The sequence below is a fragment of the Notechis scutatus genome, chromosome 6 (assembly GCF_049901735.1).
Source record: "Notechis scutatus isolate UNSWTSFEM ecotype Mainland chromosome 6, rNotScu1.2, whole genome shotgun sequence".
NCBI lineage: Eukaryota > Metazoa > Chordata > Lepidosauria > Squamata > Elapidae > Notechis > Notechis scutatus.
This window is the reverse complement of record NC_142014.1, coordinates 54,482,017-54,501,406: the sequence shown is the minus strand read 5'-3', so window position 1 is coordinate 54,501,406 and position 19,390 is coordinate 54,482,017. Positions and strand designations below refer to the sequence as shown.

Sequence of the window (19,390 nt, the reverse complement as noted above, 5' to 3'; positions counted from 1 at the left end):
TCTCTCAGTTGTGTATTTGTGCACACACACTCACAAACACACAAAATATATGAATCAGGCTCCTATCTAAATATTTTCTTCTTTGACGCACACAGATAAACAATTTATTTGTTGTACAACTGCTCTGGTTCTAAAAATAATTCTCTCACTTTAACAGACACTGGTGTGTATGTGTATGTAGGGGGTGCCGGGAGGGGGGGAGATGTTTCTGGCTAGTGTGGACTATAGAGAAGCAGGACCTTAATTGGTAGAGAGGAACGTATAGCTGTGATGGTCACAGCACACTGAGGCCCAGAGTAGATGTGTTAACACAGACAATTAGTTATCCTTCGGGCTAACCTTCCCCTTCAAAGGAAAGACTAACACTGTCATTAATGAGTGAATGCTTTATCCATGTGAACTACAGAAGTGTTTCCGCACTCATTAGCTTCGGGCTGTGTGTACTTTCATACTTTTATGTACTTTCATACTTTAGTGATAATCAACTCACAGCAGTGTAGAATGTTGGTGCTAAATTTGACATATGGAAGGCCTGAATATTTTTTTTTTTAATCAAACAAACAGACAAGATTCTACAAGGTGCAGAAACAAATTGGAATTTATATAGATCAGAAATGATCCATGACGTTTGCAAGATATAGATGGGAGATGGTGTGGATAGAACCCTGATATCCACCAATTGGAACATGGTGGAAAATGATGAATTGTAAAGATATATAGGAATTTGTTTTTAATGGAGAAACTGAAGCTCCTAACATATTTTTCTTCACCAAAAAAATCGACATTTATTTTACCTTTCTTGATTTCAATTGCCCTGTTTTATGAAGTTATTATGGAGAAAACATTTGGCTATTGTAACAAATTCCTGAGTTAGAGTTCCTTGCTGTGGTATTACATATCCCCATAAACTAACCAGAAAACTCAATATATCTACTTCCGTCTCTGATATAAACACAGCATAGTAGGAGAGAAATGCATGATTTGAGTAGGATTCATTCACTGCTTTTGCTGCTTTGCTATTCCATGTTTTCATATCATAGAACAAGTTCATTTGGTGAAGATTTCTCTTTTCATCATTACAAAGCACACATAGATGCCATTATATTTTGTCTATAACTTCATACCTGGCCTGTAACAAAAATGCTATCAACAACAACAACAAAAAAAAAACAATTCTAGGGGAGGATGTGTCTTCTCTGTTTTTTTCAATTTGTAATATTTTTTAAAGAAAATTCAGCTGCCATGTCTTTAAAAGTCAATATTGCTTGAATATTAATTTGTTGACTGCTCTATCATGGATACAGGTAAATCCTCGGCTTACGACCACAATTAAGGTCAAAATTTATGTTGCTAAGCGAGACATTTGTTGTGAGCTTTTCCCCATTTTACAAGCTTTCTTGCCACAGTTCAGTGAATCACTGTAATTGTTAAGTAAGTAACGTGGTTACTAAGTGAATATGGATTCCCCATTGACTTTGTCAGAAGATCATAAAAGGTTATGATATAACCCCGGGACACTGCAATTGTCGTAAATATGAGTCAGATGACAAGCATATGAATTTTGATCACATGACTATGGGGATGCTGCAATGGTCATAAGTGTAAAAAATGGTCATAAGTCACTTTTTTCAGTGCTGCTGCAACTTTCAGTACTGCTGCAAATTTGAACAGTCACTAAATGAACTGTTGTAAGTCAAGAATTACCTGTACTTCTTCAAATACCCTTATGAGCTTTCAGAAATTTCCATTTCCCACCCCCACTTCCAGATCAAGAACCAATGCTGGATCTACCGTGTTCCAGTCTGGAATTTTAACTGGTTTCAGTGTATACGTACATGTGGACATATGTCTTTGAGTCAGCCTTGACTCCTGATGACTGCCTGAACAAGTTCCTGCAATTTTGTGGACAAGATTTTAGAAGTGGTTTTCCACTGCCTCCTTCCTAGGATGCAGAAAGATTGACTGGCCCAAGTTCACCCTGGTTTGCCAAGATGGGACTAGAACTCATAATCACCCAGTTTCTAGCTTTCTGCCTTAATCATTGCACTAAACTAATGCTGCCTCTCTCCCTCATTCTCTTTTTGGTCTCAATTGGTTATTACTTCAAAAAAAAGGAAAGAAATCCTGGAATTTTAGATGTGCAATGCACATGTCAACCTAGTATTTAAGTGAAAAGAAAAGCAAATTTAGTGCTATGTATCATTAGGAAGAAAAATTTAAATATAATAATAATGTTCTCATATGAATTTAACATATAATTATATTTAGAATATGGTACACAATTCTGAATACCATTCTTTAAGAAGGATATTGTTAAGTTTGGAAAAAAAGTGCAAAATACCCCATTGAAAATAATTAAGGGGCTACCAAATATTTATGCTAGAACTACTCTGCCATGAATATGTGGGAAAGATACAGATGGAAAATGAGATCAGACAGATGTTTTTTCTTTCTCTCTCAAAGAGCTATGAACCACTGAAAATTCAAGCAAAAGTATTCAAAACTAATAAAAGGAAAAGATAAACTCTACAAAGGCTTCCATACAAAATTTCTTTATTGGATTGTAATAGGCATCCTCAAGGTATAACTCACAGTTATGTTGAGATTCAACTAATGTCCAATCTTTGCATAGTCGTCTTCATAGTTTGAAAATATGGTTATCTTCATCCCATAATGATACAGCTAGGGGAAAGACACCAGTACAATGCTGGGGTCCAAGCAAGAATAAAGGAAACTCCCCCAACCCAACCAAAGGTCAATTCAGTGACCAATCAGGATTACAGATGTGACCACATGATATGAACTACATCTCCCATGAGGCATTAACTACATTTACCATGAGGCATTCCCTTAAGGGGACAGTTCCCAATTCCTAATTAACTATATACTGTCTGAACAGCACAGACTGTTCTATACAGTGCATTTTGAAACAATGGGATTCACTGCTACCAAAGATCTGATTAGCCAACTATTTAAATTTAATGGTGTGTATCAAAGGCTTGATGAGTATATAACACCTTCAGGTTCATAAGTACCAAACTACTTGCTAGGAACAACTGGAAGAGTGCCATTACCCTCTTGCCTTGTTTATGAGCTTTTTGGATGCTTTTGGTTGCCATTGTGTGACTCAGAATGTTGACCTTGCTTTGTCTTTGTGTTGATCCTGCTGAATTTTTCTGCTATTCTTATTTAACTACCTAGTCTAAGTCTTTGTTCTTCAGAAGTCATGATGATTTATGAATCAAAACAAATATGATGGCTTCCAGGTAAGGATGGATGGTGGATTAGGCATCCCTGTGAACAGCTCCACAGCCAGGGACAGCACCTGGCCTGGAACCAGTTGATGAAAATGTCTGCAGAGATAAGAAAAGAATTTTGAGATTGCTCTTCTTGAAAGACCTTCTTGCAAGGAGATCATGGGAACTGAGACACTTTTGGTCTATTTTCAGCTGAACAGATTGGAAACTGAGGGATTTATAACATGTCCTTAGTTGCTGTGGACCTTAATTGGACATTTGACAGCAAAAGCCTCACTTTCTTAAACATCTTTGGACTTAATTACTTTAGGAGGTATACAGTATTCCAAATGGTAGTGATGATCAAAGACTGAATACCTTCTTGTTGAAATTAAGAAGAGGGGGAAATGCTATTTAAAGCCTTTAATTTAAAAGCAAAAGGTTTAACAAGTTTGTGACCCAATAAAGTTTTAAATGGATTATGAATACAGTGATTTAAAAAAAAAACATTTTTTTCTGACAAAGTGCCTTTAAAAATAGCAAAATTAATTAGACTAAAAGACTGGACTTTTGCAGGAATGCTGATTGTTTAAGAACAGTAGTTAATTAGTGGATTTTACGAAACAAAAAGATCAAGATAACATGAGCTAAACTGTGAGACCATAACTATGGAGAGCTAATTGGAAGTAAAGTGCTAAAGATAGAATGAAGCAAAACAGGGGGAAAAAACTCCAGAAGCCTACCTCTCATCAAAGTAATCAACGTACGTCCATTTTCTCACAATGGTCACTACAAGAACAATTACAAATGAGAGTATTTCACCAGATTTATTACAAAAATGTTTGAAGAGTTTGCAAAAGATGACTGAATGACTAAAAGGAAATAGAAATAGGATTTGCAGGAATAAAAAAGATGAAATAAGTTAATCATCTGTAAGACAACTGATTGGAGATTTAAAGCAATTTACTGACAAAGTGGAAGTTTTGGAAAGTAAGACAGAAGTTATAAATGAAGAGATGGAGAAAGACTTGAACAATTTAATATTATTGGAATGGAGAAAAAAGAATTTTCTTAAGCTTTAAAGCAATTCTGCACAACATGAAGAAGATATCGATCAGAAAATATTATAAAATCTCTAATTTCATGGATTTGGAGGAGGATGACACTGACACAGAGATAGATAATGTATGTAGGATTAATACACATTTTTCAAATTTAAGAAATTGTCCAGGCACTTTGTCAGAAAGAAGACATCATGTAATTAATTATAATACTAGATAGATAATACAGATGTAATTGTATTTTGGGAAAATTTAAATGAAATACTACACATAGTATTTTTTTTTCCTAACAGACAAAATTAAACAGAAGAAAATTACATTTAGATGGGTTAAGTTAAAAAGGATGATTTTTACTATTAAAAAACAGAGATTTAGATTGAAAAATTAAAAAAAGAACTGACATGTTAAAGAATATATTTGTTTATAATACACAGTTGGAAGAATGGGAAAATATGTGGTTAAAAGGGTTGAAATAAATACATTGTGTTATCTTCTTAAACAGAATTTTTATAAAATAATGCATTGTTGGTATGTGACACCAAAAAAATTATCTAGAATGTATAAAGATGCTTCAAATGTATACTGGAAATGTAAACAATACAAAGGGACATTTTATCATGTTTGGTGGACATTTAAAAAGCTTAAAAATGGAATTAAAAATAGTTTCATATACTGTAGAGGATTTTAAAGATCAATATTCAGAACTTATCCTTTTAGACTAATGGATAAACAGTTAGAAATTATTTCAATAAATGATTACTGTAACAACATTGTTACATGCACAGAGATGGAAAGATTCAACACTGCCCATATTAAAGTTGGAGGAATGATTGGTAACACTGAGAGATATTGCCGAGATGGATGATTTATCTTCTTTGATTAGACATAAAACACTATTTGCATTAATTGACTGGAAATATCTTATGGACTTTTTGCCTAAAAGTTAAAAAAAATGAACTTGTGATTTATGACTTTGATGACTAGACTGGATAGAATATAAAAGGAAAAATATTGTGATGAATTTTAGAGGGAAAGGTTAAAATATAATTGTACTTATATAATTGCTGGGAGGATATCAGAAGCCATTCCATTACAGAAATGATTGGTCATGTTTTTGGATTACTTCTGGCCTGGATGAGATGGGGATAGTTTATCCATCCTTGCCCTACTTGATCTCTTGGTGACTTTTGATACCATCAACCAAGATATACTTCTGGATCGGCTCAGAGGATGGGGGTGGGTGGCATGGCTCTGTGTTGGTTTCCTCTTTCCTTTGGCAATTATAGCAATTGCATTTAGACTTATATACCACTTCATAGTACTCTACAGCCCTCTCTAAGCAGTTTACAGAGTCAGCATACTGCTCCTACCAATCTGAGTCTCATTTTATGAAGCTTAGAAGGATGGAAGGCTGAGTCAACTTTGAGCCACTCACAATCAAACTGCTAGCAGTTGGCAGAATTAGCCTGCAATTCTACATTCTAACTGTGCCATGACCACAGCTCTTATTCCAGTTGATGATAATTGGGAAGGAGAGGTCCACTCCCTACTGTATGGGTGCCACAGAGTTCAGTGTTCTTTCCTCTCTCCTCTCCTTTTTAACATCTACATGAGGCCACTAAGCGAGTTGATTCAACTCCATGGGATGAGGTTTCATCAGTGTGCTGATTTCAGGTATCAACAATTAAGTGATGCTGTCTGGTGTCTGGATGCTGTGAGGATCTGGATGGGAAACAACAGGCTTCAGTTAAGCTCTGGCGTGATTGAATTGCTCTGGGTTTTGGGACTACTGGGTTCAGGGCTGTGGCATCTTTGGTGCTGAATGGAGCTGCACTGTCCCAGACAGATGCACAGCCCAATCTGAGGATCCTCCTAGACTCAGGGCCCCTGCTCAATGAGAAGGATATAGTTATATGGATTTCTCATTTACAATTATCAGAAAGACTCAAAATGGTCAAAAAAAAAGATGTACAGTAAGACAGAATTTGAAATATACAGTAATTATGCACTGAAGATGAACAGGTAATTGGTAAAAAGTACACACCTTTGTTGAAATATGAAACAGAAGATGCACAGGTTGGAAAATGTATGATAAAGAGGGCTAAGAATTTTGATTACAATATACAGATTGACAAATGGGAAACTGTGATTAAAAAGTTTGTCAGATTATGATCTGAAAGATGATTTTTATAAAATGATGCATTGTTGATGTATGATGTCGGAGAAATTATCTAGAATAAATACAAGCGCTTTGAATGTATGTTGAAAATGTGAACATGAAGGAACATTTTATCATGCTTAAAAAAGTTAAGAAATTACCTTGTTTAAAAAATGACAATATAGATCATATAAATAAGAGTATTATAACTTTAAAGAGAGGGGATAAAATATAATTGCACTTATAACTGTTTTGAGGAATATCAAAGCCACTTCTTTGTACCTTTTTTCTTATTTTCTTTAAAAAAAATTCTTTTTTCATCCTTATTTTGTATTAGTTTTTAATCTTCTCTTTTAAAAGTTTCAGTAAAAAATCATATAAAAATGATATGAGGGCATTTATCACAATTTTGTTTCTGGAATAAGTCCATTCTTTATTGTTTCCCCTGGGTTTCCATGGACATCTCTATTGCTGCTAATTGTTAGAGATAAAAAAAATGTATTGCATCATCAACAATGTGTGAGCAGCAGAATCCACAAAGTAAGGATGCCCAAGGGTACAATCAAGTTACTCTCTAAAGTGTTTATAGTAGGCCTGTGTATTTGATTGAGAGTCACATGATCCAGGATAATAATACAGTGCTGGCAGATTTTCTAAGGAACCATTTGAATGATGCCTAGAGGGAATGTCATTTAAAATATTCCAGAGAGACTGCAAAAATGAATGAACATAAACAGAAAAGGGACAATATTGTTTCAATCAAGTACATGCATAACACAATGTGAATAATGCTGCTTTTCCCTTGTTCATACCACACTGTGAAATACTGCTGCAATTTGTAAAATGTATATGCAACATATTAATACAGAGATGTACATCCCATTTATAAGCAGATGCCCTCAAAGAACTTTGCCTAATGTATTTTATTTAAAATTGGTTAATGTTCTTAATTTAAAAAGAAAAGGTAGATTCGGGTATAAAATTTAGGAACAGGAGAAGATGTAATGAACATTAGGCTGGAAAATAATGAGATTTAGAATACTGTTTCACTAGATCTCATCTAGTACAAATGCAGTTCTGATTTTTACTGACTATAGGAATGTACCACTAATCTATATTAGAGGAAATTTTAAGAATAAAATGAAGGTATTCATTAATAGCAACCTTATTACATTTATCGGAATTCCTTTGCCTTCATTTATTTCATAGAAACTTGTCCTAAACATCTCATAAACAAACAAATAATCCTAGTACAATTGTTTGAAGGGTAAAAATAGGGCAATGAAAAAAGGGCAGAAAAAAGAAGAATGCAAACCTTTCAGGAATTTGACTTAATCTGTGCACAGAAAGATCTGAGCTGATCTGGGTTGTTAAAATTTCTAGGGCAGCTGGATTAAAGGATCACAGATCAAGCTGGAGAAAAAGGCAGTTGAATATTCAATAACCAGGAACAGAGTTGAGAAGAGGAGGAGGAGGAGGAGGAGGAAGAGGAGGAGGAGGAGGGAGTAGAAGAAAACTGCAACAGCAAAAGGCAAAATGACAGCATTCTGTCAACTTGCAATGGAAATGGAAATACACATTTGGATAGACTTTGCATATGTTAATTTAGGGGCAGATATTCAAAATTGAAATAATTACTTTAATTTCAACAGGCATGTATTACAATTTAACCTCATGGAAAAGGTTATGACGAGATATCCTCTGTTCTTTATTAACCTGCCCTCCCAGTGCTTGCTGTTGATGGGCAACTAGTGAACGTTAAGCTGGATCTGGATGGGACAATCTTTTAGACAGAAGGGTAGTGAAGATTTATCATAGCTCATAGTGGTCTGCAAAATGGTTTGAAGTCATGTGATTTAATGTCAGAGTATATTCATGAACTGGAATAGAGCTTGGTAACAAGGTCAGCCAATGAATAGCATAGCAACTAAATCAGCCAATGAAAGTTTGGAAACTGAAAGTAGAAGTAGCCTAGGCTGGAAACTGAAACTAAAAGTAGCTTAGGTGTGGCTCTAATATTAAGCTCTGCAACTCTGCAGCTGTGTTAAGCTCTGCAGCTATGTTTGAGCTCTGAGTCTGTCTATTGAAGATGAAGCTAACTTGCTTGCTGAAGACTGGAGCTCTGCTCTTAACTTGCAACATGTTTCTGTTTGAGTTTGCTCCATGTTGGAGAATTCTACAACTGGTTTGTAAAATCTACTTATGTTTATAAAGATGTTAAATAAAGCATCGGCCATCTGTGTTTATTTTTCTGGTGCTGAATTATCACTGCAAAACTCTCAATATTTAATTGTCTGATTGATGCTGAAGGATATGGAGGAGCTGGACCCAAACAGTACTCATTAGGCAGAGACAGAATAACTATAAGAAATGATAGATCTATTAAACAAATAATTGCAGAATTCTAAGAATAAAAACATTTAAAAACCTTACTGGCTTTCTAAATTTATTGATTTGTCTATGTAATCCATCTCTCAAGTAACATTCTTTTTCATTTTCATTTGGTTTTAGGTTTCTTTTTTCACTCCTTTCTGTGTTACATTTGCAGCTGTTATTTGTGAACCTTTGATTCATCATGTACCTTGTCCAAGTTCATAACCTTTCAAGCTGATCTACATTCCAAAAAATAAAATACTCTGGAAGTCTCTTTCTCATTAAAAATATTCATTTTATCTCCATGGTTTTTTTTTCATTAGTGACTAATGTTGTGTTGGAACTTTATGCAATTTTCCCCTTTATAGTTTGCTTCTCAATACATATTTCATAGTATACCTTGACAATTGCTAACCCTCTTTCCTTTGCATCACAGTTAAGAGTTAGCCAAATTTCTCAGATCTATTCTATAGCTTAGGAATGTAGTTGTCTGTATTTTGAGATATATGCTGGAAAGATTCCTGAATATTTTATAGGTGGGTATGGAAACTTAGTATTTTTTAAAGATACACTTTTTCCTGTAATCAGATAGGGGAAAATACAATTTTATTTTCACTAGAGCAGCAATGATTTCCATGCCCCAAACTGCATATTAAATTATATTCCATGTCTAGCATCCTTGCACAAAAGCAATTTGGGTTAAAATTACCCAAGAAGGTGCTAGGCTGCAAAAATGGTACCTGAGGTTCCTTATTATAAATCCACCTCTTAGCTGTAGGAATTTTACTAATGAATGAAATATGTAGGTGGCAAATCCAATGTATTCATATAATTGTTCCCCTCAACAGTCCCATTTAGAACTTTGGGTACAGCCTTGTTTCTGTCATTCAACATATTCATTTGGTCCCTGAACTGGCTGATTGTTTGAGGGGGTGACTGAATACAACTTTCAATCTATTTTGTCAGGCATGTGATTAATATTCCAGTTTCAAACAATAAAGATATTGTGAAATCTCTATTTTTAACCACATGAGCTCTGAGATTTTAGTCCTCGAGTTTAAATCCTCTAACTTTCTGTATCAGTTACAGTTCTCTACACTGTCTGAAACACTACATAACTTTGTTTTAAATTAAGCAATGCATTTCGATTTATTCCCTGAAGTGCTAGATTCATGGCTATAAAGAATGTTAGACCAAATTCAAATTACTCTGTCTCTCCCTTCTGACTCCAGGATAGGAGTTTACCCAGAGGTGGTATTCAGCAGGTTTTGACCAGTTCTGGAGAACCGATGGCGGAAATTTTGAGTAGTCTGGAGAACCGGCAAATATCACCTCTGACTGGTCCTACCCCCATCTATTCTCTGCCTCCAAAGTCCCAGCTGATTGGCTGGGTCTTCTTTTGCACAGGAGAATGGAGCTGGAAAGTTAGGTTAGTGGGGTGGGGAGAGAGAATGGGATTTTGCAGTAACCTTCCCCTTCCACGCCCACCAAGCCATGCCTACCAAGCAATGTCATGCCCACCAAGCCACTCCCACAGAACCGGTAGTAAAAAAAAAATGAATCCCACCACTGAGTTTATCCCAAACCAAAGAGATGTGTTCTCTAATTCTTTACTTCATCAGGAAATTTCTCATTCATTCAACCTTTGGTTGCAAAACTAGGAAGAAAAACTCATTACTCTTCGGTACCCAGCCTGAACCTCACCATCCTCTGTCCTATCCTGTAATTGTTATACATCTATCATCCAGCTCCAGGAATGATCCACCAGATGAGGCAGAGGAAAACAAGGTGAGCAGTGGGTGTTTGGAGGGAAGGCGCTACAATCCTTTCCTAACCAATACAGCAGCACACTCATTGTAAAGCTTCCACTGTCTGGCAGAACAACAATAAAAACAAGCCCTATGCCCTTCACACTGCCCAGGAAACATGCCAGCTCCTGCTTCTGGCTCCATTCTTTTGCTGTCACTTCTTAGAAGCTAAAAATATACAAAGAAAACACTTCAATGTCAGGAACTTGAAAACATGATGAGGCTTATTGTGAAGAAATAGGACCAAAGCTCTGCCCAGCTGGGAGGGTGGTCCTACCTCCCCAGATACCCCCCCTCAATGCCCCATTGTCGTCATATAGATGTATTTCTAAAACATAACTGTGGGAGAAGGCAGCCAAAACCGAATATTAAATACAGTGTATACTTTCCAACACAAGCAAGCCAATTGTGTAGAAATTCTATCACTTTAAGTGATGTTAAATATAGACCTTACCTCTATAGTTTGTTGCAACTACACATATAGTGGAGGGTGAATTTCACTTCAAAAACCTCTGGAGCAGTTATTTTGTGGATTCTCAGATTTTTCCCCTTTAATGTCTTTATATAATGGTGATATTGGTAGTATATATATTTGTCAAATAAACAATAAATGAAATAATTGCACCTTGCATAACCTCCTACAAAAGTGATAGCCATGACATTTGTAGTAGATTTGGGAGATCTTCCTAAACCATGTGGTACTATGTGAAAATATGACTAAATGTGCAGAGTCAAAAGATGCATTGACGGTCCTGTGATAAGGATTTTTTCCTGTCTCTTTCTTAATCTCTTCCTTTATGTATTTGCATGCATATGCTAGAATTAAAAAAAACAACAAGAATCAAGAAAGTTTGCATAGTGCGAGGTTCTTTCTTTTCCAAGAATGGACATGCCACTGTGTGACTGATAGCTGCATACAATTGTGCCATAAACCTTCCCTAACAATAGGCTGCTGCCCTGGGTTCATTCCACCTTCCCAGGCCTTGCAAGTTAATGTAATAAATTAATAAATAAGTATTTGATGGTATAACAAATAAATATAACAAATAAAAGTCTTACATTTTGTAAAGTGCCATACAACCTTTGCCTCCCTCCAAAAGTGTTGTCGTTTGCCGGCAGCTGGTGCAGACGGCAGTGGATTTGGACAGTGAGGAACAACGGGAACCAGTCAGGGAGTCTGGAGACGACTTGAACAAGGGTTCTGCATCTGATGCAGGGATGGGGCCAGGACCATCTGGGAGTGGGATGCTGCCTTGGGAGCCTTCGGAGTCTGGCAGCAGTGAAGCAGAGGACCTAGGGGAGCCTGTTCCCAGTGCGTGTGTGCTCAGAGCTGCTAGAAGGCAAGAGCAGCTGAGACAGAATGGGCGACTCGGGAATAAGGCTGGGAGGGGATGGCCCCTCCCATAAGGGATAAAAGTCAGATCTCAATGATGAAAGTTTTGCAGGAAGCAAAGTAGTTCGATAGATTCCGAATTCTCCTTGAACCTCTGTGAACTCTGGTTGTTGTTTTTTTTTCCTGGTACTTTGGTTGGTTTCTGTTATAATTAATTTGGATACTTCTGTTTTTGGCAGCATTCCACAGCACTGAAAGACGTGTGCTTATCTTGGGGAACTGTTTATGAATTAGTTCTGGCTGGGAATGAGAGTAATTCCCAGCATTGAAATAAAATAGGTTTTGCTTTTGAAACAAGTTTGTGTTTAATTACGTTTGATGAAGCCTGGGTCAGAATAGAAAGGTTCTTGGGCTTCTTTGGATTATGTGCTGCCTCATTGTAGCTGCTCCTCATCTGGTTGACAAACTCCAAGCCAGGCCCCAGGCTGGCATCATACCACATTGGGCTGCTTACGGTAGCTTGTGGTCTAACAGATGAGTGACAGCACTCTTGCTTGCTTGTAACAGTTGTACATTTTTGGATAGTATTTTCCACTACTTGCTCTGCCTGTTGTTTTCTCCTTTTCTCCTACTCCCCCCCCCCCAATTTTTGTAGGCTAAGGACCTGGGTGGGGTAAGACTGCCTATGGATGATCACATACTCCTAAGACCACCAAGGTGTGGCTCAATTAGCCAGACACCTAGAATGCCAGCCTGGATATTTGTGAGTAAATTGAATGGGGGAATGAATGAATGAATGAATGAATGAATGAATGAATGAATGAATGAATGAGCCCATCTTCCTTCAAGTTTCTGGGACTGTAAACTTTTACTACCCTTTGGGGAAAAAGTATGAGCTTAGCATTGGTGAACTGAGAGTGGAAATTGTTTCTGCCTGGCTGCAGCTACTTTTCTCTAACACCAAGCTCAGTTCCATTCTCTCACACAGAGAGGTACCATCCGTATATTGTCTGCACTGCCTGTCTAAGCAAGCAGACAAAGCCAATCTGACAAAGTTCCCTGAAAATGATCTGCTTCTCATGGAACTGCATAGGGGGATGTGCATTTGCATGAAATTTTCGGTGTCTTGCCCCATAGAAAATGTGTACGTTAGAAAGTAGGCATTTATTCTACCATTGCATAAATGGTGCTAAGAGCTTCTCTATTAGACTTTCATAGCTGATAAAACTTGCCTAATCTCAACAAGGAGGTTGTAAGGCTCTGCCACATTTCCTACTGCTCAAAAGTCATCTCTGCTTCCGTGTTAATGGACAGGACAGATTATCTACTTTGAGCAGTAATTGTCTGGAAATTCCAGGATTTTGACTATAATTCCCATCATCCAAAGATGGGAATGGACACAGTGAAAATTCTAGTTCAGTGAAGCCAGCAAGCCTCGATAGGCTGCAATGTGACAAGGATGAGTAGTGCCCGTTTCTATTTCTGGGAGAGTTTTACAACCATAGCAAATACGCTGATAGTCTTGCTTTGAAGAAATAGAATTCTGATCATCTAAAAAATGGTGCAGACTTCTTTCTTTAAAAAAATATATATACTTGAGTGCATAAAGCACCCTTTGCTGAGTCAGTGTTTGTATCTTTCTGTTCATCACTGCACTTAACTTGTCTCTCAAGAAAAGGACCTGGAGGAGAGACAAACACATTAGGGTAGAAGGTCGATTCATCTATCAATCTCTCCCAGAGGATAACAATGGAAATTATTTGAATGTTGTGGCCAATAAGTTACCAGAAGCCAAACTCAACTTGTCGGAATCCTCTGTTTTATGCCTTCGGAAGAAGCAATTTGCCACTGAAGGACAGGGAAATGCATTTTTGAATTCCACTGATCTCAGTGCTTAAAACTACATCCTACCCACTGGTCTTTCTTTACTCAGTATACTGAATGTCATAGCATGGGCTGGGATACAATCATGGCTTGAAGTATCACACTTCTCTGGATAGTCTAAATATGGTAAAGGAACCAGGCTAGAAACAGGAAGACCATGCCTTCTAGTCCTGTCTTAGGCGTGCAAGCCAGCTGGGTGACCTTGGGCCAATCACTCTCTTTCATCCCAACTCACCTCACAGGGTTGTTGCTGTGGGGAAAATAGGAGGATAGATTATTAGGAATGCCCATCACGTTGAGTTGTTTATAAAAGTAACAATGGTGAGTTATAAATAAATAATAAAAATTAAGAAAAAATCTTAAGAAGGATTAAGCACTCCTGAATACAGTTTTGAGTCTCCTTGTGCAAAGCATCAATGGATTGGACAGCATTCTGGGCAAAAATGTTCAGAAAAAATGAGGAGCTAAGGGGTATAAATGAAGAAATGTTGAGCACATTCATTGCTATTCTAAGGAAGGGGAGAAAAGGCATAAATGCTCTTCCTTGTATTTCACTTTGAAAGAATGGAGCTGAGATGACACTTTGCTCTATGAATATTATTTGCATGAGGGGCAGCACTGGGTACAAATTAAAAAGACTAGTTAAGGATTACATGGTTTACAAATTAATGAAAATACTTAAGGATTTTGAGGGGCACAAAGTGCAGGAGACTTATTAAGTTTTATTAATAAAACATACTGCATTTGAGATGAAACAATCTCTCAACTGGAGGCTACTTGTGGGCATTTCCATATATAAATACAGATATGAAAACTAAGAATGGACTCCTAACCTGCAGATTATGTGACTCCCCAGAAGAGCAAAGCTCTATCAGGAAGTGTTTTGGTAATGTCTACCCTGGAAGATTATTTAGCATGTGAAATGTTATATTGGGATAAGTCTGTTGTTGATAATAACCCATCAAAGAGGGCATCAGAAGGTGGAAAAATTATAGTCTCCCAGCCTCTGATATTTTGGACCATTGGTAAAACTTGAGAGCATATTGTATACATTCTCATTCCATTTACAAAAATGAGACTATAGGAGATGGAATCAAATGCAAATTTGATCTGAGTTCCTGTAAATTGAAAGATATCTATGAAAACTCCAATATGTGGTAGTTGACTATAACAAAGATGGACTGCATAACAGCCATATTCCCAGTGACCATATTCCCATATTCCCAGTCCTAGGAATGTGACTGTTGGAAGAGGAGTTAAATACTCCCATCTGATCTGATTTGTTCACTTCAAAATGTTTTGATTTTGGGGACCTCTAGCTATAGGCCTGCTACCATTGTTTATTATTGCACATTATTTTACATTATGTCCTTTGAGTTATTTCTTTTTCCAGAGTCCTAGCTATTGGGATATCAACAACTAAACAACTAAACAAACTAAGATCAGACTAATTCAACTGGTTCCAAAGAAGAAATCAAGAACATAGAACTACCTAAATTTTCTCACAGCAGACCAAAAATCAAATTTATTTCAGCTTCACCTACCCCAGGGGTCGGCAACCTTAAACATTCAAAGAGACCCAAAGGTCCTAACCGGAAGCCCCCCATTCAATTCTGGAGCTGACCAGAAGTCCAGTTCTCCCACCATAGAGTCTCCTCCTAGGGGGCATCCTTTTTCCTCTACCTTCCTAACCAAAAGCCCTATCAGTTGTGGAGCCTACCAGTGACAGGGAGACACAGCAGAGGGATGAAAGTGTACATGTGGCTCCAGAGCCATGGGTTGCCGACCACTGATCTACACAGAATGTTCTCTTCTGAGTTGATTCTGGACCCCGCTTTTTTAGCCATAGCTGATACAGAAAGCCACCGAGTATAGCTTCAAGTTATTGGTTTAGAAATTTATTGCTACAAGCAACTGAACTATAGGGTATCATCAATGCAGAGACAAAAGGGAAAAAAAGCAGTGAAAGTAGTAGTTTGAGAAAATGAAATTATTACTCCAGATTTCCCTGATTGCTATTCTTTAATTGGCCTTCCTGTTTCTTTAAGGAATCTAATCTCCAGGTCTGAGCAGCAGATTATGCAGGAATGGCAGCACTGACTGGAGAACTGGCCTTTTATAACTGGCCTTTTATAACATCCATTTCTGTCACCCAGTTTTCAAAGACATACATCACTAGCTAAAATGGCAGGCCAGTGTTCTCAGTAATGGTGAAAAAAAACCAGGAAAAGGCCTATACTAGGCTCAGTTGGGATCAGCAGTATTAAATCCTGCTCAGCTATTGTCGCCTATATTTTGATATCAAACGTGGCAGGAAAACCATGAAATGGTATGGTTGAGGTATATGTTCACGGTCATTCCTAGCATTAGAATTCATAGTGCATAAACCAGGTGCTGCAATGACTTTCACAACATTATCACCTTGCTGCAAAGATAATCTTCGAACCAGAAATGAATTTGTGGGGGGGAAATGAAAATAAAATGACATTCAAATCACTAACATTTGCATGGTATAAGGTAAGCATATAAACCCAACAAAATCCAGCTTCTGAATTAGTACTGCATTACTTAGCACAAAATGCTAGTCCCTCTGGCATTGAGACAAAGAGTAGAAAATGGGATGGCAAGACTTTTGTTTTTGCCACTTGAGACAAAAACAGCTTTGCCCCTGGGGCTATACATCCCAGCAATATCACATACCTCTTGAAGCCTGCATTCAGTGAAAAAAGAATATTACTAGAATTACCAAAACTTGGTTTCAGATTCTTCCTCTGTGGGATTTCCTTTGGTCCTAAACTGCAAATTGCTAATTAAGAGTGTACTAGCATTCATTTTGAATTTTTTTAATCCACCTAATTAAAAATGTAGAAATTTAGACATACATACAAGCATCAGCTCTATCGCTGCTATTCATTTAATCTCTCCTCTAAACTGTGTAAAATTTCTGTATACATATTTGCCTTTACAACAATGTTTCAGCGTCATTTTTGTTCCAGGTTAATAATTAGCATTGACCTGAGTTTACCCACCAAGGGACCCATATTTCAAATTAGGGTGAAGTTATTTAAACTCCTTCTAGCCTACCTCAAAGGATTATTCCAAGAGCAAATAGATTAGAGAGGCTAAAGCAAAGCAGACATTAAAAAGAAATTCTAAATGAGCAACAGGAACAGGTGTGATAGATGTACTGATTGCTAAGTTGGTGCATTTTTAATTATTCTGAATGTTGACTTTAGATCTGATAACATTTTCCCTGTAATTAATGACTAGCAAAGTAAAGTCATAAGATCACTGTTGAGGTGTATGGGTTTCACTCACCACCCCCATTATGCATTGCATTCATAACCAATCTCATCTACAGTTCAAGGTGATGTGATTGTTTTCTTTCATCACATTCTTCTCTTCACAATCAACCTGTGAGATAGGTCACATTAAGAGGCACAGATTTGCCCAAAGTTATTCAGTGAGTTTCATGTTTAATTAGTTTTTGAACCTGGATCTCTCCAGTATCAATCCAGTGCTATTATACCATGTTGGTTCTCTATCCATTAGCAATTATGGGAAGGGGCAAGGAATGGTCTCTGTTTGCAACCCAATGCGAGAGAGACAGAGACAGCCAGGCAAACATACTTCGGTCCTATATCTATCTTCTAAGCAGACTTCTCATCAAAAGAGTTGATGACTGAAGGATGACTTCTCATCTTTGTTGCATAATGTGCATGCAGATTCAAGTACCTGATTTTCCCTGAGGTGTAACAAGAAATGCTCATTCCACCACTGAGACCTAAGGAAATCTTTGTTAAGCCACGACCTTTGAAGTGGAAAGTAACCACACATAAAAATGACACAATCAACACACTCATGTAAATAAGCTCCTTACAGTGATTAGCTCCTGAATTCATTAGAAAGCAAGCAAAAGAGAAAGCGGGTACCCATCTAGAGAAAATAATGGAGGTGGAACAGGAACTATGGAACAGAGGAGAAAGCTTTAGAAGAGACAATCCTGCCCTGCTAGGCATGGGGAGGGGCGTTGGTGGCTGGGCCAGAGGGAAAGCTCTTCTTTCATGTTCCAGCCCTTACATTCAGGAAGAGGAAGACCTCCTTTTGTTTTGGAAAGCAATGGGGAAAATGCTTTAGTGTCATTATTAAAGATTAAAGGGGATTTATATTTATCTTGATCCAGTCAGGGACTCTGCAGAGACTACCAACAAAGCATGGGATGGCAGAGCAGGAGAACGGATGGAAAGGATCAGAAGGAATTACTAAATTCATCCAAAGAGTTATCAGAAACACATTGGCATCACTTTTTCCATGGAGGGAGCAATATATTCATGAAGAGCTCTGTCCTCACAGTAGCCCCCACCAAGTCTGGTGAAAAGATTAGTAAAGGTAATTTCAGGTAATGAAATGTCTTCAAGAAAACAAGCAAGCTCAGAGACCACCAAGGACCCCTTATCTACGTGTATAGGCAGGGAATACAGGTACTTTCAAAACGTATTACAGCATATATACTTGCAGATGAGCCCATCCATGGATGAGCTGATCCCAAGTCCAGGGATACTTTTTGGCACCTAAAATTCTCTGCTTATACAGGAGTGTATATGGTAGGGATCAGAGAGCCAGTTTGGTGTAGTGATTAAGGCATCAGGCTAGAAACTGGGAGACAGTGTGTGTTCTAGTCCCACCTTTGTCATCAAGCCAGCTGGGTGACCTTGGACCAGTCATTCTGTCTCAGACCTAGAAGCAGGCAATGGCGAATCATTTCTGAAATCTTGCCAGGAAATCTGCAGGGACTTCTCCAGGGAGTCTCTAGGAGTCAACTTTGACTTGAAGACACACACATATGGTACATAGGGAAGTTAGATGTGTGAGGCAAGAGAAAAGGCTGAAAGAGTATTGGGTGAGGCATGTGATTGTGTGTAAACTTCCTATACTCCTGATATTACATTTCAGTGCAGTATTTGTAGTAGAAAGGCAACATTTACCAAAGGAGTCATCCCCATTGAACTTTTGAGAAATATGGTCCATTGTACCTTCAGGACTCCCCCATTTTCAAAGCCTCCAATGACAGTAGACCAAGGGTCTTCAAACTTGGCAAGTTTAAGGCTTGTGGACTTCAACTCCCAGAATTCCTGAGCTAACATGACTGGAGGATGAATTCTGGGAGTTGAAGTTCACAAGTCTTAAAGCTGTCAAGTTTGAAGACACTTGCAGTAGACATTTCAATCTTTATGCATAAAGAGATATGCAAACATGTAATCTTGTGCTCTCTTTCCTAGTTAGAATGGGAGACCTCAGTCATTCACAGGAGTGATGAAATTCAGGTAGGAAGGCATCAGAGAGGTTTAGACCCCAAATATTAAATTTATCAACTGCCATCTCTACCAACGTTCACCTGCAACAGCAAACAACAAATTTTCCCAATGGAAAACAACTTTAAGAAGCCTTGCAAGGACCAGGTATAAAAAGAAGCCGAAGCAACAGCCATAGAAGGGCAAGATATTAACAAGCAAAATTGATTTAGAACCCAAGACTAT

The 19,390-nt window shown here is 37.6% G+C and overlaps 1 protein-coding gene across 1 annotated transcript in view; it reads right to left on the bottom strand.

Moving 5' to 3' along the window:
• The window catches only part of ELFN2 (extracellular leucine rich repeat and fibronectin type III domain containing 2), a 156,206-nt gene that overhangs the window by 3,838 nt on the left and 132,978 nt on the right, over positions 1-19,390 (bottom strand). The window lies entirely within an intron of this gene.